We start from the raw sequence: 26,905 nt of genomic DNA on the forward strand, positions 1-26,905 counted from the left end.
AACTCCCTAACTTTCAGGTTTGCTTGAACCTGTATTAAAAGAAATTATTTGAAACTTCCGGGATTCCATTCTCTGATGTAGCTGTCTCTAAAGACGGATGTGATGTTTCGCAGATGTGAACTGTGCCTTCTCTCTTGTGTTCAAGGGTATTCGCTGTGGGAGATCCTAACTGTATGTCCAGTAGGGCTCTATTTTGTTTAGATTATCTATGTGGTGTACAGATAGAACTCAACTACATGGTGTGAATTCCATGTTCAGGACGAGCAGAACCTGAAAAACTAAAAGCAGACCTCGACATAATTTGAACACACAGCCTTCTGATGTGGAGTCAGACATGCTACCTTTGTGCCACAAGGTCACAGCTCTCAGCTGTTTTGAATTCCCCAAAGGAGACAAATCAGCTTCACAAAAAATTCTCCTGTGAAGAGCGCCGCTCTTCCGAAGAGAGTCTCTTCATCTCAGACCATATTTTATTCTTCCTGCGCAGCTCTTGTGCAGGTGTTGTTCTTGATAACAGATCCAGGAACACTGACTGTTTTTCTATTTTTTTTAATTAAGTACCCCATGGTGCAACGGTAGCATGTCTGACTCTAAATCCCGAAGTTAATTTTCAAAGTATATCGGAGTCAACTGAACCCGCAGTCTTCACCTTAAAGTTTAATTCCCCAAGCCTTATATGTCCATCCCTTCTCGTCAAAACTCATATTTTCACAGGGTACCCTTCAGAAATCGCAGTATAGAATGAAAAACTCCAGTAGATCTCGGCCGCTGTTGGTGATTTTCCTTTAAAAATAAATGAATCTCTGGAAATTTTACGGAGTGTATTACTTTCACTGAGACCGAGGAGTGTTAAGATGTACATGAGTCTTTGTGGCTCGGTTGTTAACCAAAAGGGTGGTTTTATGTTTCACACTAAATTGAGATCTTGAAACCAAAATAGTTAGAAATATGGAACACAACCGTTGTTCCCCAAGAAGGAAAGCTGTTTTGTACTGACGTCACTCCTTTTTATGTAACCCAGATTGTGAAGACAACTCTGCCCTATCAAAGGAAAATGTTACACAAAAGTTGGAAAGCACACTCTGAACCCATCTGTATATTTGATTCCCGTGATCCGTTCAAAGCTGCTTAGTACTTTGCAAGCAAATCAAATCATTTCAGGGAAGAAACTCAGTTTAATGAACTACTTTTGTATTTTCACTCATTGATTTTGATCTTTGTATTCTCTTCGCATTCTCAGCAATAATATTTCAAAATTACAGTTCGGATTTATTGGAAAACTTCACAAGCATTATGAGATTAGGACTGTACAATTGTTTTTTAATATCTTGGTATATTTACCTTCATTTTAATATAGATATAACCATAAATGTTGTTAAGCATATTGTACTTTTGTCGTACTTTTTAAAACATTTTAGCTGAGGACACACGGCGACTATTATACCTTGTGATACATGCAAGACATCTGTAAACGAAGATGTAATTACAATAAAATTGGCAATTCACAGAAAACCACAATTTGTATAATATTATTCCTCTAAATCAATGATCAATTGAAGGATTTGAAGAAACTATCAAAGAAACAGCAGCAATAGCAGATGATTTTGGTTTTGAACCCATCTTTACACCTCAATAATCCATTTGTCCTCGAAAAAAGAAAAGACAGGGATATTTTGAGTCTCATAATTATCCTCTTCTTGATCCAAAAAAAGCGTTTATTGCTTCTGTACTTTTTTGGATTTTCTTACGAAGATCTCACGAAGTATTGCCAGGATCTATATTTTGTGTTCGGTAGCGATAACACTGCTGATATTGATTGAGTAAAAATCTGTGATGTATTGACAGCTTTATCTGAAGCGAGAAATCCTCGAACACCGCTTATGAAGTGTTGGGATTCATACCAAGAAATACCTTTTGTTTTCCCACCCAAAATGCTACTATTGCATTACACATTATGCAAACATTACCAGTTTTAGTAGCTTCTGGGCGCGATTTTCCAAAACTGAAACTAATTACAAATTATTTAAGATGAACCATGTCCAAAAATTGTAAATCAGGACTAATATAATATCAAGTGAAATTACTACAGAAGAAAAGGTTTAACTGAAATATGAATAAGACTATGCAAGCCTACAAAATAGAATAATTCAATTTATATAACTTATTCTTTTCCTATTTGAGAAATGGGCTCACATACCGGAAGACACTAACGTTTCTCTTCGTTAGAATATGTGAATAACAGTTTAACCCCAAATGTCTGTAATTGTGATTCTGTTAAAATTCAAAAAAGCATCTATCAATAGTAAGAAATTATTAAGAAAGGAAGAAATTGTGTTATTTCATAAACTGTAAGACATGAAGACATTTACAGGTTATATCCTTTGCTTTGTCTTTTAACACAAGCGTTCAGGATCCAAGCCCATGTTCGGATGGTTGTGTTTCTCTTGTAATCATCAAATGTCATTGTTTTGTCCGTCAGTTCTTTCTCGAGTTGTACCATGGATATTTTATACCATCAACACTTTTCATGCTCTTTTGCATTTTCCTTCACATACGGAAAAAAACTCAAGGCGTTCTTGTCACTGTGCTACACAGTACAGGACACGCAGTGAGGAATTCGCGCAGCTTTCAGCTCAGTGCGGAATCCAGAGGGAGGACTCGCTCGGTGAATGATCTCTCAGGAAATCCCGGGTGAGGTTTTTCTGCAACAGCCACGACAAGTGTGAAGACGTTCTCTGGATTTCCTGAATGTGACTTTAAATTAGTTCACATTCTTTGGTAGTTAACAGAACTAAATGCTTTGGAGGTACATCTAAAACTGCAGAGAACACTGTAGCACTTCAAGTTTAATTGTGTAAACCTGGCTCTCTATGAACACGAGCAAAGAGTTCTCACTCGACAGAAGACTGCGATGTGAGCACAGTAACATAAAGCACTTGAAGATGCTAGGAATTGAACCTGGGACCTCATACATGTAAGACAAGCACTCTACCACTAAGCTACACCCCTGACATAGAGAACTTTTGAAGATGTGCAGGTGCTCACAGACCACAATCCATCTTTTGCATCTTTTAAGTGCTCTTGATTAAACTATGCATAGAAAAACAGCAGTACTGATGATTTTCATGGACTGATGCACACTTGTTCTGTACAACTCCAGTGATAAAACCTTGTCTGTAAATATTGTAGAACGTAAAAGGGTGAAACAACGCTCCAACCACAGGAATGGTAACAGAAAGGATCATTTTCTTATTTAATACCTCCTTTTGAGATGCCTTGTCAACGCACACAGACGTTAGAGCTGAACAAATATTTTGTACACAAGACGGCAGTGCGATATTAAAATTCCTGTCTTCTTGATGGATTCAGACTGGTAGCCAGAGGACGCCGGGACAACGCCCATTGGACAACTGCTGGAACAGAGGCTGCAACAGAGCTTGTCAGCTGGTTTGGTGTTCGTGCCGGGAGATTCCAAATCCATACACAGTGGATAAGTAAACCCCATGTTCTACATTCTGTCTCGAGAATTCAGTTGTACCTCAAAAAAAGTTGTTATCAATTTAATTCATGAGTAATGTATTTACTTCCGAGTTTAGAGTAACAGTGGGTAATAACACTGATTAGCGATTTGGTAACCGAATGATATATATTGACATATATTCTCTGTTGTGTATCTTTGTGTTTGCATCTCTTCGAGATTATATACCTTGTATATTGATAACCCTCACAGTAAGGTCTGCCGCTCGTATCCAGGCAGACTAGTATATGTTTGGTGCACAATTTATGTTAATAAATGTATCTCGTGTATTGAACCCGTGTGTGTGCGTTGTTAGTTGTTCTGACGATTGATTTTCTAAAAGCCACAACGAACAACCTCGTGATTACTGCTACAATTAATAATTGTCTCAGTAAACCCATCAAACCTCTACAACCACGATACACCACCATAAACTATATTAATTTAGGAACATAAACATATAGTGTAAACTGTATATGGCTGGTATTGGTAGTTTAAAGAAAAAATACACACCAGTATTCCACTTTCTTCCTAAACATTTTAAGCATCAAAGTCTTACATGTAGTAAGATTTTACCACGTTTCGGAAACGTTTTTACATGCTCCTTCTGACCATCTTAACTTTATATACTTTGTGAAAAGTCATAAGATATTCACATTTTCTGTGAATGTGCTCGTTATCGGAGTAAACAAAAGCATACTTTTAGAATTTGATTAATAGGGAATATAATATGGAATCACGTACCTAAAGAAATTAATAACGATATAATTATTTTTATGTACTGTAGCTCAAATAGTAGTATAATACACTTTCTATGGATACATGTGCTTCTACGCAGAAGCACATCCACAAGTAACATTACCTAGCTAAGAGAGGACATTGGCTAGCCATTATGATAAATACAGTGGAAAAAAGCAATTGGGAAAATAAGACCTGCTGATCTGTTATACATACCAGGAAGAGAACAGAATATGATTTTTTTCTGTTCGAAACGTGTGTTGTCTTTATGAAATTCATGTATTTTAAACGTTTAATTAAGAAGAAAAAAACTTACAGAAAGATACTAAGCTGATCACGAGATAGAAAGATCACCCGTTTTTCGCGCATAAAAAGTGGCTATTAACTGGGTGAACTGTTATTAACTGGAGTCAACTGGGTGAAAACACATAATATGAACATGAAACAAAACAAAAAATAAAAATAAGATACAATCTACAGACATTAAAACCAGTGTCATGGAAATATAACTATCAAGGAAGCCACAAGAGAGAGTTCTCACCTGAGTAAGGTCTTTATTTCAATATTGGGAGCAACCAGAGACTCAATCTGTTACAAGCAGTACAGGCTTTTCATAAGACGTTGCGCTGTAAAAAAGCTCAGCGCTTTGTCCATTCTAAAACTTCCACTTTCCCTAAGAGAAAACAGATTACATCAAAAAGCGAAAGAAGAAGCACTAGATATGTTATTCAAAGCTTATCAGTTACTTTCAGCTAATTCTAACGACCCAGACAGCATATATTGTTTTGGTACATTGTCTTCTAAAGTAACCTAAACAGTGTACTTTGTTGACGCACTGTTTTCTAAAATTCTGCACGTACTGTAGCACAGCAATTACATCCTTGAAATATATTATCTAAAAGCCCCAATATATTTCTTTGCAAAGCTCTCTACATTTTAAGAATCAATTTACTTATTAGATTTCCACTTAAAGACTTGTTCGGCTGGCGTTCGGGGAGTCGCGTTTCTCAGAATTGTATTGAGATCGTTTTCCACAGAGCTCAGATGTCAAAGCACAGCAGCAGCTCTCCACAGCGATCCTCTATAGCGCCCTTTCTCCCGCAGCTCCGTCCTCATTGGAAGGAAGCAAGAGTGAAAGTCTGAAGTGAAATAGAGCGGGGACGAAGGCAGTGAAGAGAGAGAACGTGGAAAGAAGAGAAAAACGCAAGGGAAAAAAAGCAGCGTCGTAAAAGAGGTGACGGAGCTGTCCTCTCAATAAGAAGGGTGCCAGCGAGCCTTGCTTTCGCTTACGGCCACACCCCCTTGAGCACGTCTGATCTCGGAAGCTAAACAGGGATGGGCCTGGTTAGTACTTGGATGGGAGACCGCCTGGGAATACCAGGTGCTGTAAGCTTTTAAGCGCAGGAGGCGCCCTATCCCCGCTCGCTCGCTCATTCCCCTGTTCACACGTGCAGTGCGGCTTGTCCGTCTGTTTATTTGTCAGCTTTGGCGAGACACGGGTGCTTGTGTATTAGCGTGAGCGTTTTTTATTCTGATCAGGAACAGTTTTACAAGTCCGCAAAGGATCGAGGAAAGGTTTATCGCCAGCTGAAAAGAGACACAGCGCTTCGGCTGTGGAGACTTGTTCGGCTGGCGTTCGGAGAGTCGCGTTTTTCAGAATTGTATTGAGATCGTTTTCCACAGAGCTCAGATGTCAAAGCACAGCAGCAGCTCTCCACAGCGATCCTCTATAGCGCCCTTTCTCCCGCAGCTCCGTCCTCATTGGAAGGAAGCAAGAGTGAAAGGCTGAAGTGAAATAGAGCGGGGACGAAGGCAGTGAAGAGAGAGAACGTGGAAAGAAGAGAAAAACACAAGGGAAAAAAGCAGCGTCGTAAAAGAGGTGACGGAGCTGTCCTCTCAATAAGAAGGGTGCCAGCGAACCTTGGTCTCGCTTACAGCCACACCCCCTTGAGCACGCCTGATCTCGTCTGATCTCGGAAGCTAAACAGGGATGGGCCTGGTTAGTACTTGGATGGGAGACCGCCTGGGAATACCAGGTGCTGTTAGCTTTTAAGCGCAGGAGGCGCCCTATCCCCGCTCGCTCGCTCATTCCCCAGTTCACACGTGCAGTGCGGCTTGTCCGTCTGTTTATTTGTCAGCTTTGGCGAGACACGGGTGCTCGTGTATTAGCGTGAGCGTTTTTTATTCTGATCATGAACAGTTTTACAAGTCCGCAAAGGATCGAGGAAAGGTTTATCGCCAGCTGAAAAGAGACACAGCGCTTCGGCTGTGGAGACTTGTTCGGCTGGCGTTCGGAGAGTCGCGTTTTTCAGAATTGTATTGAGATCGTTTTCCACAGAGCTCAGATGTCAAAGCACAGCAGCAGCTCTCCACAGCGATCCTCTATAGCGCCCTTTCTCCAGCAGCTCCGTCCTCATTGGAAGGAAGCAAGAGTGAAAGGCTGAAGTGAAATAGAGCGGGGACGAAGGCAGTGAAGAGAGAGAACGTGGGAAGAAGAGAAAAACGCAAGGGAAAAAAAGCAGCGTCGTAAAAGAGGTGACGGAGCTGTCCTCTCAATAAGAAGGGTGCCAGCGAGCCTTGCTCTCGCTTACGGCCACACCCCCTTGAGCACGCCTGATCTCGTCTGATCTCGGAAGCTAAACAGGGACGGGCCTGGTTAGTACTTGGATGGGAGACCGCCTGGGAATACCAGGTGCTGTAAGCCTTTAAGCGCAGGAGGCGCCCTATCCCCGCTCGCTCGCTCATTCCCCTGTTCACACGTGCAGTGCGGCTTGTCCGTCTGTTTATTTGTCAGCTTTGGCGAGACACGGGTGCTCGTGTATTAGCGTGAGCGTTTTTTATTCTGATCAGGAACAGTTTTACAAGTCCGCAAAGAATCGAGGAAAGGTTTATCGCCAGTTGAAAAGAGACACAGCGCTTCGGCTGTGGAGACTTGTTCGGCTGGCGTTCGGAGAGTCGCGTTTTTCAGAATTGTATTGAGATCGTTTTCCACAGAGCTCAGATGTCAAAGCACAGCAGCAGCTCTCCACAGCGATCCTCTATAGCGCCCTTTCTCCCGCAGCTCCGTCCTCATTGGAAGGAAGCAAGAGTGAAAGGCTGAAGTGAAATAGAGCGGGGACGAAGGCAGTGAAGAGAGAGAACGTGGGAAGAAGAGAAAAACGCAAGGGAAAAAAAGCAGCGTCGTAAAAGAGGTGACGGAGCTGTCCTCTCAATAAGAAGGGTGCCAGCGAGCCTTGCTCTCGCTTACGGCCACACCCCCTTGAGCACGCCTGATCTCGTCTGATCTCGGAAGCTAAACAGGGATGGGCCTGGTTAGTACTTGGATGGGAGACCGCCTGGGAATACGAGGTGCTGTAAGCTTTTAAGCGCAGGAGGCGCCCTATCCCCGCTCGCTCGCTCATTCCCCTGTTCACACGTGCAGTGCGGCTTGTCCGTCTGTTTATTTGTCAGCTTTGGCGAGACACGGGTGCTCGTGTATTAGCGTGAGCGTTTTTTATTCTGATCAGGAACAGTTTAACAAGTCCGCAAAGGATCGAGGAAAGGTTTATCGCCAGCTGAAAAGAGATACAGCGCTTCGGCTGTGGAGACTTGTTCGGCTGGCGTTCGGAGAGTCGCGTTTTTCAGAATTGTATTGAGATCGTTTTCCACAGAGCTCAGATGTCAAAGCACAGCAGCAGCTCTCCACAGCGATCTTCTATAGCGCCCTTTCTCCCGCAGCTCCGTCCTCATTGGAAGGAAGCAAGAGTGAAAGGCTGAAGTGAAATAGAGCGGGGACGAAGGCAGTGAAGAGAGAGAACGTGGGAAGAAGAGAAAAACGCAAGGGAAAAAAAGCAGCGTCGTAAAAGAGGTGACGGAGCTGTCCTCTCAATAAGAAGGGTGCCAGCGAGCCTTGCTCTCGCTTACGGCCACACCCCCTTGAGCACGCCTGATCTCGTCTGATCTCGGAAGCTAAACAGGGATGGGCCTGGTAAGTACTTGGATTGGAGACCGCCTGGGAATACCAGGTGCTGTTAGCTTTTAAGCGCAGGAGGCGCCCTATCCCCGCTCGCTCGCTCATTCCCCTGTTCACACGTGCAGTGCGGCTTGTCCGTCTGTTTATTTGTCAGCTTTGGCGAGACACGGGTGCTTGTGTATTAGCGTGAGCGTTTTTTATTCTGATCAGGAACAGTTTTACAAGTCCGCAAAGGATCGAGGAAAGGTTTATCGCCAGCTGAAAAGAGACACAGCGCTTCGGCTGTGGAGACTTGTTCGGCTGGCGTTCGGAGAGTCGCGTTTTTCAGAATTGTATTGAGATCGTTTTCCACAGAGCTCAGATGTCAAAGCACAGCAGCAGCTCTCCACAGCGATCCTCTATAGCGCCCTTTCTCCCGCAGCTCCGTCCTCATTGGAAGGAAGCAAGAGTGAAAGGCTGAAGTGAAATAGAGCGGGGACGAAGGCAGTGAAGAGAGAGAACGTGGGAAGAAGAGAAAAACGCAAGGGAAAAAAAGCAGCGTCGTAAAAGAGGTGACGGAGCTGTCCTCTCAATAAGAAGGGTGCCAGCGAGCCTTGCTCTCGCTTACGGCCACACCCCCTTGAGCACACCTGATCTCGTCTGATCTCGGAAGCTAAACAGGGATGGGCCTGGTTAGTACTTGGATGGGAGACCCCCTGGGAATACCAGGTGCTGTAAGCTTTTAAGCGCAGGAGGCGCCCTATCCCCGCTCGCTCGCTCATTCCCCTGTTCACACGTGCAGTGCGGCTTGTCCGTCTGTTTATTTGTCAGCTTTGGCGAGACACGGGTGCTTGTGTATTAGCGTGAGCGTTTTTTATTCTGATCAGAAACAGTTTTACAAGTCCGCAAAGGATCGAGGAAAGGTTTATCGCCAGCTGAAAAGAGACACAGCGCTTCGGCTGTGGAGACTTTATTAATAAGGCCCCTCAGTAGTTGAGATCTCTGTTATACCCATCTAGAAACATGCAATCAGCATGTTATTGCTGAAGCAATAGTCACAACATTATTCCACACCTGGGTGAGAGGCGGGTTATGATGACAGTCATGCTTTCTACACCTTATACTGAGCTCAGAAATGGCCCAAGCGGACATCTCACGAGCAGATCCCTCCACGTATAAGAAAGGCAACTTGTCTCAGCAAAAATACCACGGATTCACATCCAAAATATGATAAAAAGGCAAAAACCCCACACTTGGAATGCAAACGTACCCTAAAAAGGAAACACGGTTTTAAAACCAACTTGATTTTCCCCTGGAGAAACCTTTTTATGGACACACATCGCATCTATTACACATGTAGAACTAAATATAAAGATAAAACTTAATATAAGAAGTCATGACATATCACACATGACGAAGTCTGGTCCAGAATAAACAGTTTACACTGACCCACCTTTATTTACCCCGGTCACTCACTTCTATTAACTGTTTAACTGGGTAACAAATTAATATTTGTTTCAATTTGGGATCTACACCTGGGAGCCCTGAAATGTTGGCCAGTGGGGAGAAGCTGATATTCAGACGTGAGAATATATTAAAAAAAGGATCTGATGTTGTTTTTCACCTGTCTAATCAAAGCTTGTTCAAAAATTATCTGATTATAGGACACACGAGTTTATAATCATACTCATTCCACTTTTTAACCCCGTATATATGCACAATATGAAACGTATATACACTAAATCTCACGTGTGACTCCCATAATATACATTTCTTTACGAAAATTAGGAACACTTACTACAATTATCAACCCCCCATGACGAGGCAATATTTCATACCTTTGTTTCTTTGTGGGTTCAAAGTTCTGTCCTGTCGTTTCACACGTAATGTTTTGGTAGTTATCTCAATTTTCCTTTGCAATTATCTCCAAGATCATCATCAACTTTTTGTAAAACGCTATGCACAACTGATATTTAAAGAAAGTCCTGTACCAAAACGTCTTCGTAGGGAAAGACAACTTTTTTTTCCTTACGTTAGTCGCTACACGGTTACTCAAAAAATCCATTCACCGCCTTTAAAAAAAAGTTTCGTTTTTTATTGTGGTTCACTGACATTTCTGTCACAATTCTGAGGGACCCCAAATAAAATTCACTTGCCGGTATAAAGACGCCGGCGAGGATAAGACAGGTATCGAGCCACCTGCGTATCTAGCGGACGTTTAAAATAAAAAAAAATGGCGTGTAATGTTGCGAAGGGCTACTGTTTTTTTTTATAGTTTGTCGATTGTAAGGGACGTGGGCCGCGACAGAAATACTGGACGGGGTGGGAAAAGGTTTATTGATGGTTTATTGTACCGCAACGGTCACAATTGACTCACCAGCAAAGATGGCGCCGAGGCCACATCGACTCTCTCCCGCCCTGACTCGCACCGAAGCTCGAGCTGCGGAGCGCGACGCCAAACCGCCGGTCCACGGGGTTTGGCGCGGCGCGGGCGCCGGACATAGACGTCATAAACCCTTCCGAGGCGCAGGAATTATATATCACTGTAGTTTCTTCTGGACCCGGGTTAGGGACAGTGTGCCCTCCGTGAGAGTCTTCTGAGGAAGCCAGTGTCTCATGGGTGTCCAGGCTTGGTACCATCTGTCCATCACAGGACACACAGACACACACACTCACACACCCTGGACAGGACACCAGTCCATCACAGGACACACACACACTCACTCACACACCCTGGACAGGACACCAGTCCATCACAGGACACACACACACTCACACACCCTGGACAGGACACCAGTCACTCACAGGACACACACACACACTCACACACCCTGAACAGGACACCAGTCCCTCACAGGACACACACACACAACCTGGATAGGACACCAGTCACTCACAGGACACACACACACACTCACACACCCTGAACAGGACACCAGTCCCTCACAGGACACACACACACAACCTGGATAGGACACCAGTCCCTCACAGGACACTCAGACACACACACTCACACACCCTGGACAGGAACCAGTCCATCACATGACAAACACACACTCACTCACACACTCTGGACAGGACAGCACTCCATCATAGGACACACACACACCAGGGCCAGTTTTCCCAGAAGCCAATTAGCCCAAAAGCCTGTCTTTGGACCCGAAGAACACAGGGAGTCCAGACCCGAGCCCGGAGCCCTTCCGCGCTGAACCCCTCCGTACAGACGGCCGCACACAGCTCCGTTGTTCCCGATTCCCGAGGTGATCTGTTAAAAGAAGCCGGTGTGTTGCCTCCAGGTGACATTTCCTACTGGAGTCAGGACAGGAGGCTCTTCTGTACACAGAAGGAGGTGGGGGTGGGGAACAAGCCGCCCAGCCCTGTGGTTGAAGCCGATACCCCGGCTTCTCTCCAGACACAGCTGGGTGAGCTCCTCCAGTCAGTACAGGGGGCTCTACTGTACACAGAGGGTGGCGGGGGTGTGGAACAACTCCTTTGTTCGGGGCCTTGGGGCATTCTTGTTGTGAAAGGAGCTATATAAAAAACTGAATTGAAATTGAATCTTACAGGTTTGGGTTTTTCGGAGATCTTGTCAGAGATCTTGTCTGACGTGCCATTTCAAAAACGTAACGACACTCCTCACGTCCGAGCGCCGCCGGTCTGTGACGTAACGTATGCTTACACAACCATGACGGTTTCATCATGGACAGCACGAAAGCCCGAAAAGTGGTTGACGTTTTAATTTGGCAACGCCACGATGGATCCCAGTTTTTTTTTTTATTTTGGGGGCCAAAGAGGACAAAAAAGGAAACGTCTGGAGGTGGATCGATGGTCATCTCTGCGGTTGTTCTGATGTTCTGGAAAAAACAAAACAAAAAAAAAACGGCTCGCTTGCCCGGTCGTGTAGTGTTTCCACACCCCACGCAAATCAACTTCTCTTCGCCCCCGGGGGCTCGTCGCCCGCCGCACCCCACTCACGTGATAGGGGCTTCCCCCGGCTGTGACGTACTTACCCTACCCCCTTTTCCGCCAACGTCATACCGAAGGTCGCGCTTCGGGCCGCGGCGATGTTGACGGACTGTCTTGTAGCGTGAGAAGGGTTTAAGTTTCGACTTAAGGAGTTGGCCATCGTTATATTTCGCGAGGTATCATACGGGGGGAAAAAGAACATTTATATTTATCAACCTACTAGTAATACTGGGTGGATGTCACGTTCCCCAAAGTTCAGTGCCTCTCTCTAATAAAGTAGAAACGCGACATTAAACTCCGTTCGAAACGGGAGAAATCACCAGGACACTATACAACTGACGTCCGGAAAAGAAAAAAAGAACTCCTATTCCCATTTGTAATGACCCCTTCGTGTTTTTCCCGGTGTGCGCTTATCTTTCGGAGACCGTTTCTCTCTGGTGTTGTTTTGCTGTTGGAATTAATGCCGAGGTGACCCTTCTGTGTGGAGTCTGCGTGTTCTCTCCAGCGGGCCGTTTCCTCCACCGCAGGGGCTGGTCGAACCGGGGTCTCCCAATCGTCACAGAAGTGTGTGTCGTTTTGGGTGGTGGTGGGGGGGTGCATCGGGGATACTGCGCCCCGAGGGGGTGACCTCTCACCTTACTCCGGACGAAGGGAGAAGACCTGTACCTTCACGAGTCCGGGTTGTGAAAACTTCTTCTGGCAGTTCAAAACGTTTCGAAGGGACTACAGCGCTACCCTGTTTTCCATTTCTATCGTGTATTATTATACAGTCATAAGTATCTGTACTGATCACAGATCCCCCTCTCACTGCCAGGACTGAAGCCCAGTGCAGCACGAATAATAATAATAATTAATAAGTCTGGACCCTCCCCTCAGAGCTCTTCCCAGGTCAGGGGGATCCCCTCCAGCCCCCCTCAGTGTGGAGCCCCCACCTGGATGATGCTCCAGTCCGCTCAGCACACAGCAGCTCCCAGTGGGGAGGAGAGCAGAGGGATGGAGCCAGTTCAGAGAGGGGGGGTGATTAGGAGGCCATGATGGGTCAAGACCAGGGGGGAGTCAGGCCAGGACACAGGGGTAACACCCCTACTCTTCTCCAGAGACACCCCGGGATTGTTAATGAGCACAGAGAGTCAGGACCTCGGTTTGACGTCTCATCAGAAGGACAGCGCCTGTGTACAGTCCAGTGTCCCCCCTCACTATACTGGGGCATCAGGACCCACACAGACAGCAGGGTGAGAGCACCCCCTGCTGGCCCCACTCACACCTCTCCCAGCAGCAACCTTGGGGGGGGGGGAGGGAACAAACCAAAAGCTAAACAGATTTTTTTTTTAAATTGTTTATTGATGCTTAACAAAAGTCCAGTCCAGTCTGGTGTCCCTCAGCTCCAGTCCAATCCAGTCTGGTGTCCCTCAGCTCCATTCCAGTCCAGTCTGGGGCCCCTCAGCTCCAGTCCAGTCTGGTGTCCCTCAGCTCCAGTGCAGTCCAGACTGGGGTCCCTCAGCTTCGGTCCAGCACAGTCTGGGGTCCCTCAGGTTCGGTCCAGCACAGACTGGGGTCCCTCAGCTTAGGTCCAGACTGGGGTCCCTCAGCTTCGGTCCAGCACAGTCTGGGGTCCCTCAGCTTCAGTCCAATCCAGACTGGGGCCCCTCAGCTCCAGTCCAGTCCAGTCTTGGGCCCCTCAGCTCCAGTCCAGTCCAGTCTGGTGTCCCCCAGCTTCGGTCCAGTCCAGTCTGGGGTCCCTCAGCTTCAGTCCAGCACAGTCTGGGGTCCCTCAGCTTTGGTTCAGCACAGACTGGGGTCCCTCAGCTTCGGTCCAGCACAGTCTGGTGTCCCTCAGCTTCGGCCCAGCACAGACTGGGGTCCCTCAGCTTCGGTCCAGCACAGACTGGGGTCCCTCAGCTTCGGTCCAGCATAGTCTGGGGTCCCTCAGCTCCTGTCCAGTCCAATTTGGTGTCTCTCAGCTCCGGTCCAGTCCAGCCTGGTGTCCCTAGGCTCCAGTACAGTCGTCTGGTGTCCCTCAGGTCCGGTCCAGTGCAGTCCAGTCCAGATCTTAGCAGGCACAGAACCAGGAAAGGAACCTGGAAAGAATATTGTTATTGCAGGTGTTAGGGACATAGACACTGACGTCACCATGACATCAAACAGCAAGAGGAGACTCCTCCTTGAATCACAGACATGACCGGGCGGCGCCCCCCTGTCTGCTTACCTGCACCTCCTCTTCCTCTTCTTGTCCTTGCCGGCAGCCTGCTCCTCCTCTCCCTCGCTCTTCCTCTCCTGAGCTACGGTCTCCGCTGCCTCCATCGGCTCGTCCTGATCTTCTGTCTCCACTGACACGCAGCTCAGGGACTTCAAAAAGACGCAACAGCGCTTCTGAAGCAGAGACAGGAGGGTCACGTTCAGAGTCAAACTGGACACCCCAGGACATGAACACTGCACTGAGAGAGAGAGGGGTTCATACAAACACACTGACTGGACACTCCAGGACATGAACACTGCACTGAGAGAGAGAGGGGTTCATACAGACACACTGACTTGACACTCCAGGACATGAACACTGCACTGAGAGAGAGAGGGGTTCATACAGACACCCTGACTGGACACTGACTGGACACTGGACAGGAGTAAAGAGAGGATCAGAGCATTACCCACCTTCTTTTTCTTCTGTCTCACAGGAGGTGCTGATTGGACCTCCTCCAGCTGGAGTCCGAGGAGGGAGAGAGGGGGCAGGAGAGGGACAGCACAGGGAGAGAAAGAGAGAGACAGGTGAGTCAAGTGTCCCAAGAGCACAGAGACTCTGCTGAGATTACACTCGCAGTGAGTAAGCCTGGGTGTAGCCCACTAATACTGACCCACTGGACACCACAGGACAGAGAGGAGGAGGAGGAGAGAGACACACTGCCTGGACACCACAGGACTGAGAGGAGGAGGAGAGAGACACACTGCCTGGACACCACAGGACAGAGAGGAGGAGGAGAGAGACACACTGACTGGACACCACAGGACAGAGAGGAGGAGGAGAGAGACACTGACAGACAGGGCTGAAAGAGAGAGAGACACTGAGACCCAGGGACAGACAAGACGGCGAAACTCCACCACAGACAGGACAGGAGGCAGGGTGGGACCAGCACTGACCTCCTTCCTCTCTCCTGCCGGAGGAGCTGTCTCCACTTCCTCTTCCTCCTGCAAGTCAAGAGACAGGCTGAGAGAGAGACGGGCTGGTGGGACATCGGCGAACAGAGATGAAGGCAGAGAGCCGGGGAGACAGGCCCAGCTGGGACAACGCAGGACAGACAGAGAGACAGACAGAAAGGAAGGAGAGAGAGACACAAAGATGAAGGCACAGAAAGACAGCAGGCAAAGAGAAAGATTGAAATTGAGGGACAAACAAACCAAGAGAGAGAGAGGAAGGAGAGAGAGAGACAGAGATCGAGGGACAGACAGACTGACAGACGGGGCTAAAAGAGAGAGACAGAGAGGCAGGGACAGACAGACAGCAGGACGAGAGAGAGACAGAGATCGGGGGACAATAATTTGGTTTTGAAATTTATTCTGAAAATATACAATCATTCACTCCTGAAAAATATCGAGTTCAAATTATACATTATGTACAATATTGTAATCAACATATGGCTAATCATCAAAAATAAAAAAAAAACTGTACTGGGGGACACAGCTGGCTGTGGTGTTCTGGACAGAACACACTGAGGTCCAGTTTCCACCTCCTGCAGGATCAAACAGCACCTCCACTGGCTCTCCAGTGAACAGAGGGACAGACAGAGAGGCTTCAGGCTGCAGGGTGACAATGTCTCTGTGAGCTGAAAGACAATCAGGACAGAGGATGATATAAGAACACACTCTGTCAAGAATATAGAGCACTCTAGTGACCCTACTGTAGACCTGCTTACCACCCACAGTGACGATCACAGTGCTGATACTGCTTCCCATAAGGTCCCTCACTGTGTAGTTGCCCTGATCAGCTGGAGTGAGGGAGCGGAGTGTCAGAGAGCTGTTCTGCACTGACACTCACTGTTCATACCTGGGGCCAGGGAGCCCTGCGCTGCTCAGTAAGACTATACGAGACTGGACAGATCCTGCAGGATCAAACAGCACCTCCACTGGACCAGCAGTGTGGAGGGGGGAGACAGAGAGGCACCAGGCTGCAGGCTGTGGACTTCTGAGTGAGCTGAAAAGGGACAGGTAGAAACACGTTGAATATTTAGTTTTACAACAATACCTTGAGTTTGGACTGCGATCAGCTTCATTTTGTATTTCAGCTGTGAAAATGCAATTTCAAAAATGCACGCCCCAGTCATGTTAGGTTCAAGTTACAGTTGCATCACAACTCAATACATTTGCAATTCACTTCAAATGTTGTTTTTGTTTGATCCAGTCTGTCCTCACCTAAAGGAGATACTTACTTTTAACACCTTTTATTTCTTCTGGGAGGTTAACTGGCTTCTGAGATAATTGTTCCTGGTGTTTGTGTTGTGTATGCTTTACAATGGAGGGGTGAGAAATAATGGACTTATTACATTATAATGAATAATAATTGCTTACACTTATATAGTGCTTTTCTGGACACTCCACTCAAAGCGCTTTGCAGGACATGGGGACTCCCCTCCACCACCACCAATGTGCAGCATCCACCTGGATGATGCGACGGCAGCCATAGTGCACCAGAACGCTCCCCACACACCAGCTATAAGTGGGGAGGAGAGCAGAGTAATGAAGCCAATTCATAAATGGGGGTTATTAGGAGGCCATGATTGGTAAGGGTCAATGGGAAATTTGGCCAGGACACTGGGGTAAAACCCCTACTCGTTTCGAGAAACACCCCGGGATTTTTAATGACCACAGAGTGTCAGGACCTCGGTTTTACGTCTTATCCGAAGGACGGCGCCAGTTTACAGTCCAGTGTCCCCATCACTAGACTGGGGCATTAGGACCCACACAGACCGCAGGGTGAGCACCCCCTGCTGGCCCCATTAACACCTCTTCCAGCAGCCACCTTAGTTATTATTGTCGAGAAGGAAAGAATATTAGGAACATGAAAAGCCTTAATGTCTTAAATGCATTTTTTATACTGAAACAGAGAGGCACACACACGTCATTACAAACGCACACCCGCACAGAGACGTCCTCAAGCGCCTTGTTCACAATTATGGGCTCCAACAGGAACAAAAAACACCAGCCTGACAACTCGAGCATTCAAACCAAGAACCCAACACGTACTCACGTTGGCAGCCTCTGCAGAAAAGCATAAAGAACCACAAGCCTTCTCTATTGGGAGGAAAAACACACACTCCCTCTCTCACACTCCTGATTTCCTTAAATAGCTCATTCTTCATCTCTGGCTCCTACATACAGTATAGCAGCGCTCAGTCTGCTTTGAATAAGCCATAAATCCAAGATTTGTTTTATCTGTTCCTCTTGTCTAGGCCTAGAGCTGCTTTTCATAAAAGAGCTGTTTGCATAAATAGCTAGGGTTACAGCTGAAGACACCAGCTTCATCCCCCAGTGTGTTATACGTCGGGAGCAAGAGAAGAGGGCCAGGCCGTGCCTTTTCATAGATTTTTCTTCTGAAAAGTCGGGTTCTCGGAGGCAGATTTAGCCCCTCATGCATTGTAGAGAGATAGACAGGCCCGCGCGCGCACAGTTAGAGCTGCACCCTCACACAGAGTCAGACCCGCACAGACATGTCCTCTTGTTTAAACAAATACACAAACCTGACAGCGCTCACAATGATCCAGACACACACACACACACACACACACACACACACACACACACACACACACACACACACACACACACACACACACACACACACACACACACGACATCAGCAGTCACTCTCGCACACTGGACCCCAGCTCAGTCCTCACCTCCAGCTCCTGCAAACCGCTTCGAACAAACTGCATTAAGAAAATTAGGTTGCGATCCGGTAGCAGGCCATCCTGGGCACCAGTGTGAGTTACACACTCATTTGTAAAAGCCCTTCCGCATCGTCGGGCATGCTTCACAGTGCTGGACCTGGGCTGTGGGTGCTGTCTGTGTGGAGTTTGCATGTTCTCTCCCTGGTCTGTGGGGGTTTCCTCCAGGTGCTCCAGTTTCCACCCACAGTCCAGGGACAGGCTGCCACTTTCACTGGGCAGTGCACCGTCGCCATGGCAGCATGGTGGGTTGGATCTGATTTCAGTCTTTATTTCCTTTTTTAGAGATCCTGTAACCAGGACCTGTTCACTGCCACGACGGACAGGGAAGCCCGTCATCACTGGACATCCTCTTACCTCCTGTGGCAAAGGGCAGCTGATGAAGCTTTGTGCTCGCCGGATCATGGCAATCGCCACTCCACCCTGATCCTGGCTCAGCACAGGGCACCTGGGTTCACTCCCTTCAGACTAAAGAGACTCAGTTTCTTCAATCTGTCAGTGTGAGACACTCCCTTCAGACTAAAGAGACTCAGTTCCTCCGGCCTGTCAGTGTGAGACACTCCCTTCAGACTAAAGAGACTCAGTTCCTCCGGCCTGTCAGTGTGAGACACTCCCTTCAGACTAAAGAGACTCAGTTTCTTCATCTGTCAGTGTGGGATGCCTACACCAGCTTCGAACGCCTGTACACAATACCGCGGACCGCCTGCCAGACCAAATTCTGGGCTTACAGCAAACCACCCATTACATACACCGGTGTCTTCCCCGGGCCAGAGGAATTCAGGAACTCACGTTTACTCCGTCATCTCAGGCGATTCTCGCAGGGAGCAGAGATTTCCCAATCGATCAGAGAGAGTCGGGACTTTTTTCCCGCAAGAAACAACAAAACCGAAGTATTCTTCGATGTGCCGGTACAAACTTTCAGGTTATATAGTCCTTCCTTGCTGCTTCAGACATCATTCGGTGTTATGGTAAGGGGGGGGGTCATAGTATTTGGCCAGTTAAGAGACCCTGGCCAAATGGTCAGTTTAAGATTATGCCCCCTCGCATCTGGAATCCTTATCAGTTAACCCCCTTTCCTGCCATAAACCCCTGTTGCTTAGAAGTCTAATTTTCAGGCAGAACTGACTTAAGTTAACCCTTTTTACATCTTGTCTCTTACTTCAGCCCTCTTCCATTTGCTAGTTCAAAGTTGTACAACCCATTTGTATCTGCTAGGCGGCGCAGTCATCGTGCACAAAGAACGCTTTGAAAAGCGTCAAAGGCAAGTCATTCCGAGTTGGTCGTTTGTGTTTTCCGTTCAGACGCGAAATGCTGAAATGATCTCTCGGCTCCTCGGTTGTCATTTCTGCTCCGTAAAGGAATCACAGCAAGCGTCGGCTTCCAGCACGGTGGGTCGGGACACGATGCCGGGGGTCGGAGAGAGCGATGTCTTCCTCGTTAGTATAGGACCTGTCACCTGTCCCCACCTGTCACGCGGGAGACCGGGGTACATCAGGACGCGCATTGAAGTGAAAGCAGGATGCGCTGCGACCTGCACTGTGCAGATCCCGCCACACTAAGAGGTGAGTGGGTCTGTTCGATCACAGCGTGGCGACAAAAGAAGTCTGTTGTTTTTCCGCCTGGTTTCGAACAGGGGACTTTTCGCGTGGGAGGCGAACGTGATAACCACTACACTACGGAAACGGTGGTAAACCCTGCCCAGCGGCCCAGCGCTGAGCTTCGCCAATGCGATTCAGCTGCTTCCAGTGCCTTTATTGGAGTGCGCTGATGGACCGTGCTCTCTCTCCAGAGACCAGCACGCCTGTCATGGACGGAGCAGGAAAGGCGGCGCCACATTCTACAGCCCTCTCCACGCAATCGAAGAAATCGGGCTACTGAAGTGGAGAAAATCGCCTCTCCAGAAAGTGCAAATATCATCTTGGAGAGTATAAATCCTATTGCCGAAGGTCAGCCCTGTCTACCAGAGTAACCCTCCCACAGCGATGATCAGCTCGTCTCACACGCGAGAAGTTTCGGTTGGAAACAAGCGCCCCCTCTTCTCGCACTTTTTGCACGTTCGAGTAGTTTTAATGCGGCTCTTTCGTACACGGTGCTGATCTTTTGGAAAGCAGGAGGCAAAACGGACACGTTCCCATACCGGGAGTCGAACCCGGGCCGCCTGGGTGAAAACCAGGAATCCTAACCGCTAGACCATATGGGAGCACACAACCCCGCTGTTCCGGGCATCATCCAAGCAAACTACATAAATATGAGAACACACGCAAGAGAGTTGTCACTCAGAGTGTCGAAGGGTCGATGTATACTGGGGCTCAGTTGAAATGCAACGTCAGGACTTTTCCGAATTATGTCACACGAAGAGAGCACAGCCTTTTCCGCCCTGCCACGTGTGTCTCGGTAACTCGCCGTGATCGTATAGTGGTCAGTACTTTGCATTGTAGCCGCAACCGAGTCACGGCAGAATAAGGGCGTCTGCTTTTACTACTTGTACGAATGAAGGCAAAAAAAAGCCAATCGATGTGAACGAACGGCGCTTTACAGAGGAGTACTGCCTGACTGGATCGTTGATGAAGGACAGAGGCCACTCCGACCTCTTCTCGGTTTTCTTCAATGACTTACTAAGGATCTTCTACACATTCGCCCATGCAGGGGAAGCCAGTTACACCAAAGCAAACGCAGGAAAGTGCAATTCAAGCAGAGACCAGGAGGGACTTGTTTACACCGAGAGTGGTCGGAGAATGGAACAATGCGCCCAGCCCTGTTGCTGGAGCCGATTCTTGATGAGATCTTGGGCTCACTAAGAAGCCCCCGCTGGATGCTAAGCTTTCTGTTGTTCTTGCAGGTCCTGCGCTGCTTTTGAGCCGACAGAGCTCGTCCTGGTCTGTCGGCACAGCCCAATTGCAAATGATCGGCTCCGCGTCCAGTGTGTGATCTCCTGTTCAAGCCCAAGCGAAGACACAGTGAGCCTATCTGTCAATAATAGTAATACAGTGTGGGATGTCCTGTCCCAGTCTGAGGAACAAACAGTGAGCATGTCTCTCAATAATAATAATATAGTGTGGGATCTCCTGTCCCAGCCTGGGGAACAGTGAGCCAGACTCTCAATAATAATAATAATACAGTGTGATCTTCTCTCCCAGCCCGGGAAAAAAAACCGTGAGCCTGTTTCACAATAATAATAATACAGTGTGTGATCTCTTGTCCCAGCCTGAGGAACAGACAGAGAGCCTGTCTCTCAATACTAATAATACAGTGTGTGATCTCCTGTCCCAGCCTGAGGAACAGACAGTGAGCCTGTCTCTCAATAATAATAATACAGTGTGTGATCTCTTGTCCCAGCATGAGGAACAGACAGTGAGCCTCTCTCTCAGTAATAATAATACAGTGTGTGATCTCCTGTCCCAGCCCAAACGACGACACAGTGTGCCTATCTGTCAATAATAATAATACAGGGTGCAATCTCCTGTCCCAGCCTGAGGAACAGTGTGCCTGTCAATCAATAATAATATTACAGTATGTGATCTCCTGCTCCAGCCTGAGGAACAGACAGTGAGACTGTCTCTCAATAATAATAATACAGTGTATGTCCTCCTGTCCCAGCCTGAGGAAAAGACAGTGAGCCTGTCTCTCAATAATAATAATCCAGTGTGTGATCTCCTGTTCAAGCCCAAGCGAAGACACAGTGAGCCTATCTGTCAATAATAGTAATACAATGTGTGATCTCCTGTCCCATTCTGAGGAACAGACAGTCAGCCTATCTGTCAATAATAATAATACAGTGTGTGATCTCCTGTCCCAGCCTGAGGAACAGAGAGTGAGCCTGTCTCTCAATAAAAATAATACAGTGTGTGATCCTCTGTCCCAGCCAGAGGAACAGACAGTGAGCCCGTCTCTCAATAATAATAATACAGTGTGTTATCTCCTGTCCCAGCCTGAGGAACAGTGAGCCTGTCAATCAATAATAATAATACAATATGTGATGTCCTGTCTCAGCCTGTGGAACAGAGAGTAAGCCTGTCTCTCAATAATAATAATACAGTGTGTGATCTCCTGTCCCAGCCAGGGGAACAGTGAGCCAGACTCTCAGTAATAATAATACAGTGTGATCTACTGTCCCAGCATGAGGAACAGTGAGACTGTCTCTCAATAATAATAATACAGTATGTGACCAACTGTCCCAGACTGAGGAAAAGATAGCGAGTCTGTCTCTCAATAATAATAATACAGTGTGAATTCCTGTCTCAGCTTGTGGAACATACAGTGAGCCTGTCTCTCTATAATAATAATATAATATATGACCTCCTGTCCCAGCCTGGGGAATATACAGTGAGCCTGTCTCACTATAATAATAATAATACAGTGTCTGATCTCCTGTCCCAGCCTGAGGAACAATGAGCCTGTCAATCAATAATAATACAGTATGTGATGTCCTGTCTCCCCCTGAGGAACAGAGAGTAAGCCTCTCTCTCAATAATAATAATACAGTGTGTGATCTCCTGTCCCAGCCTGAGGAACAAACAGTGAGTCTGTCTCTAAATAATAATAATACAGTGTGGGATCTCCTGTCCCAGCCTGGGGAACAGTGAGCCAGACTCTCAATAATAATAATAATACAGTGTGACCTACTGTCCCAGCCTGAAGAACAGACAGTGAGTTTGTCTCTCAATAATAATACAGTGTTATCTCCTGTCCCAGCCTGGGGAACAGACAGTGAGCCTGTCTCTCAATAATAATAATACAGTGTGTAATCTCCTGACCCAGCCTGGGGAACATACAGTGAGCCTGTCTCTCTATAATAATAATACAGTGTGTGATCCTCTGTCCCAGCCTGAGGAACAGACAGTGAGCCTGTCTCTCAATAATAATAATTCAGTGTGGGATCTCCTGTCCAACTCTGAGGAACAGACAGTGAGCCTCTCTCTAAATAATAATAATACAGTGTGTGATCCTCTGTCCCAGCCTGAGGAACAGACAGTGAGCCTGTCTCTCAATAATAATAATACAGTGTGTGATCTCCTGTCCCAGCCTGAGGAACAGTGAGCCTGTCAATCAATAATAATATAGTATGTGATGTCCTGTCTCAGCTTGAGGAACAGAGAGTAAGCCTGTCTCTCAATAATAATAATACAGTGTGGGATCCTCTGTCCCAGCCTGAGGAACAGACAGTGAGCCTGTCTCTCAATAATAATACAGTGTGTGATCTCCTGTCCCAGCCTGAGGAACAGTGAGCCTGTCAATCAATAATAATACAGTATGTGATCTCCTGTCCCAGCCTGGGGAACAGTGAGCCAGACTCTCAATAATATTAATAATAATAATACAGTGTGATTTACTGTCCCAGCCTGAGATACAGACAGTGAGCCTGTCTCTAAATAATAATATAGTGTGTGACCACCTTCTGTGGTCTGTTTCAAATCCGCCCGCGATGAGACACCGAGGAGAAATGAAGAGCCCCAGTCATGCTAGAAAATCACCCGGGAAAGTGACTTTCAATGTAGGAAAAAAAAGTCGTTAGTAACAGACATAATATGTTTGTTTTGTTTTTTTAATCGCTGCAATGTGTGACTAAGCTCATACGACTAAGAGTTGCTCCCTTTGTCTAGATCTGGTAACCTGCTCGTTGCTGGTGGGCCAGATCGTGTCCCCCGTCTCTACACTGGGGCATTAAGACCCACACAGACCGCAGGGTGAGTGCCCCCTGCTGGCCCCACTGAGAGGTCGTATCCCACCTCCTCCGCTCTCTGAGAAAAGCAGTATCTTCAGGCCCTGACATCCCACCCCTGCCACTCTCTGCGTAAATAAGTATCGTCAGGCCCTGACATCCCACCCCTGCCACTCCCTGCGTAAAGAAGTGTCGTATGGCTCTGACATCACACCCCCACCACTCTCTGCGGAAAGCACTGTCGTATAGCCCTGACACCCAACCCTCCACTCTCTGCATTAAGCACTGTCGTATAGCCCTGACACCCACCCCTCCACTCTTTGAATAAAGCAGTGTCGTCAGGCCCTGACATCCCACCCCTGCCACTGTCTACGTAAAGTAGTATCGTCAGGGCCTGACATCCCACTCCCACCACTCTCTGTGTAAAGTAGTGTCATATGGCCCTGACACCAATCCCTCCACTCTCTGCATAAAGCAGTGTTTTATGGCCCTGAAACCCTCCCCTCCACTCTCTACATAAAGCAGTGTTGTCAAGCCCTGACATCCCTCCCCCGCCACTCTCTGTGTAAAGCACTGTCGTATGGCCCTGACATCACTCCCCCACCACTCTCTGTGTAAAGCACTGCTGTATGGCCCTGACATCACACCCCCACCACTCTCTGCGGAAAGCACTGTCATTTAGCCCTGACACCCACCCCTCCATTTTTTGCATAAAGAAGTGTCGTATGGCCCTGACATCCCATCCCCACCACTAACTGTGTAAAGTAGTATCGTCAGGCCCTGACATCCCACCCCTGCCACTCCCTGCGTAAAGAAGTGTCGTATGGCCCTGACATCACACCCCCACCACTCTCTGCCGAAAGCACTGTCGTATAGCCCTAACATCCCACCCCTCCACTCTCTGCATAAAGCAGTGTCGTCAAGCCCTGACATCCCACCCCCACCACTCTCTGTGTAAAGCAGTGTCATATGGCCCTGACATCCTAGCCCCGCCACTCTCTGTGTAAAGCACTGTCCTATGGCCCTGACATCACACCCCCACCACTCTCTGCGGAAAGCACTGTCGTATAGCCTTGACACCCACCTCTCCACTCTCTGTGTAAAGCAGTGTCATCTAGCCCTGACATCCCACCCCCTCCACTCTCTGAATAAAGAAGTGTCGTATGGCCCTGATACCCACCCCTCCATTCTCTGCATAAAGCAGTGTCGTCAGGCCCTGACATCCCACCCCTCCACTCTCTGCGTAATGCGGTATCGTCAGGCCTTTACATCCAACCCCCGCCACTCTCTGCGTAAAGCAGACATGTTACAGACATTTACAACAAAGACATATTATAAAATATTGACATATACTGTAGGCGGCTGGAGCATTATTGGGAGACAGACTCACTGTTCCTCAGGCTGTGACAGGAGATCACATACTGGGCTGCCAGATCAACTGAGTTCCCTCCTCCCTCTCCCAGTAGGATTGGGACCCGTTGTGATTCTGGCAGGTGTGGGAACTCTGGGATTAGATTTCTGAATTTCGGGAAGAATGTTTCTCTAATCCCAGAGTATCTGTCACAGTGCAGTAGGAAGTGCACCTCTGTCTCTATTTCTCCCCGCTGGCAGTGGGAGCACAGCCTGTCCTCTCTGGGCAGCCAGGTCTGCCTGTGTCGCCCAGTTTCTATGGCCAAGTTGTGGTCACTGAGCCTGTACTTCGTCAGGGTCTGTTTCTGTTTGTTATTTTTTATTTTGGTCAAATATTCAGCTAGTGTGTATTGTCTGTTTAAGGTTCTGTAGCATTCCAGTTTATGTTGTGTTTGTGTGTGTGTGTCCCAATGTGTGAGATATTGCTGTTTGATCTGTGCTGTGATGTGGTTGAGTCTGGGTTGTGGTGCTCTAGCAGTGCTGTCCTGAGGCTGGTTAGTGTCGGTGTCACTCACTGCGAGTGTGATCTCAGCAGAGTCTCTGTACTCTTGGGACACTTGACTCACCTGTCTCTCTCTTTCTCTCCCTGTGCTGTCCCTCTCCTGCCCCCTCTCTCCCTCCTCGGACTCCAGCTGGAGGAGGTCCAATCACCACCTCCTGTGAGACAGAAGAAAAAGAAGGTGGGTAATGCTCTGATCCTCTCTTTACTCCTGTCCAGTGTCCAGTCAGTGTGTCTGTATGAACCCCTCTCTCTCTCAGTGCAGTGTTCATGTCCTGGAGTGTCCAGTCCGACTCTTAACATGACTCTCCTGTCTCTGCTTCAGAAGCGCTGGTGCGTCTTTTTAAACTCCCTGAGCTGCGTGTCGGTGGAGACAGATGATCAGGACGAGCCGATGGAGGCGGCGGAGACCGTGGGTCAGGAGAGGAAGAGCGAGGGAGAGGAGGAGCAGGCTGCCGGGAAGGACAAGAAGAGGAAGAGGAGGTGCAGGTGAGCAGACAGGGGGGCGCCGCCCGGTCTTGTCTGTGATTCAAGGAGGAGTCTCCTCTTGCTGTTTGATGTCATGGTGACGTCTGTGTCTGTGTCCCTCACACCTGCAATAACAATATTCTTTCCAGGTTCCTTTCCTGGTTCTGTGCCTGCTAAGATCTGGACTGGACTGGACTGGACTGAATTGGACTGGACCGGAGCTGAGGGACACCAGACGACTGGACTGCAGCCTAGGGACACCAGACTGGACTGGACCGGAGCTGAGAGACACCAGACTGGACCGAAGCTGAGGGACCCCAGTCTGTGCTGGACCGAAGCTGAGGGACCCCAGACTGGACCGAAGCTGAGGGACCCCAGTCTGTGCTGGACCGATGCTGAGGGGCCCCAGACTGGACTGAAGCTGAGGGGCCCCAGACTGGACTGATGACCTTTTGTTAAGCATCAATAAACATTTTTTAAAAAAAATCTGTTTAGCTTTTGTTTTTTTTCCTCCCCCCCCCCCCCCCTAAGGTTGCTGCTGGGAGAGGTGTGAGTAGGGCCAGCAGGGGGCGCTCTCACCCTGCAGTCTGTGTGGGTCCTGATGCCCCAGTATAGTGACGGGGGACACTGGACTGTAAACAGGCGCCGTCCTTCGGATGAGACGTAAAACCGGGGTCCTGACTCTCTGTGCTCGTTAACAATCCCGGGGTGTTTCTGGAGAAGAGTAGGGGTGTTATCCCAGTGTCTTGGCCTGATTCCCCCCCTGGTCTTGACCCATCATGGC

At 47.9% G+C, this 26,905-nt stretch overlaps 3 non-coding genes and 4 pseudogenes across 3 annotated transcripts; 6 read left to right on the forward strand and 1 right to left on the reverse strand.

Annotated features, from left to right (window-relative positions):
* The first annotated feature begins 5,539 nt into the window (after positions 1-5,539).
* LOC148667551 (5S ribosomal RNA) lies at positions 5,540-5,648 on the forward strand (annotated as a pseudogene).
* A 536-nt stretch (positions 5,649-6,184) lies between these two features.
* On the forward strand, positions 6,185-6,303 carry LOC148667552 (5S ribosomal RNA; annotated as a pseudogene).
* A 537-nt stretch (positions 6,304-6,840) lies between these two features.
* On the forward strand, positions 6,841-6,959 carry LOC148667553 (5S ribosomal RNA). The gene has a single exon (XR_015938037.1). It is a non-coding gene; the product is annotated as a 5S ribosomal RNA (ribosomal RNA).
* A 537-nt stretch (positions 6,960-7,496) lies between these two features.
* On the forward strand, positions 7,497-7,615 carry LOC148667554 (5S ribosomal RNA; annotated as a pseudogene).
* Positions 7,616-8,152: 537 nt separating this feature from the next.
* Positions 8,153-8,271, forward strand: LOC148667555 (5S ribosomal RNA; annotated as a pseudogene).
* Positions 8,272-8,808: 537 nt separating this feature from the next.
* Positions 8,809-8,927, forward strand: LOC148667556 (5S ribosomal RNA). The gene has a single exon (XR_015938733.1). It is a non-coding gene; the product is annotated as a 5S ribosomal RNA (ribosomal RNA).
* Positions 8,928-20,213: 11,286 nt separating this feature from the next.
* On the reverse strand, positions 20,214-20,285 carry trnae-uuc (transfer RNA glutamic acid (anticodon UUC)). Its single transcript has one exon. It is a non-coding gene; the product is annotated as a tRNA-Glu (tRNA).
* Positions 20,286-26,905: the final 6,620 nt, after the last annotated feature.

Source organism: Lepisosteus platostomus, chromosome 5, assembly GCF_059453375.1.
Source record: "Lepisosteus platostomus isolate fLepPlt1 chromosome 5, fLepPlt1.hap1, whole genome shotgun sequence".
NCBI classification, from domain to species: Eukaryota; Metazoa; Chordata; class Actinopteri; order Semionotiformes; family Lepisosteidae; genus Lepisosteus; species Lepisosteus platostomus.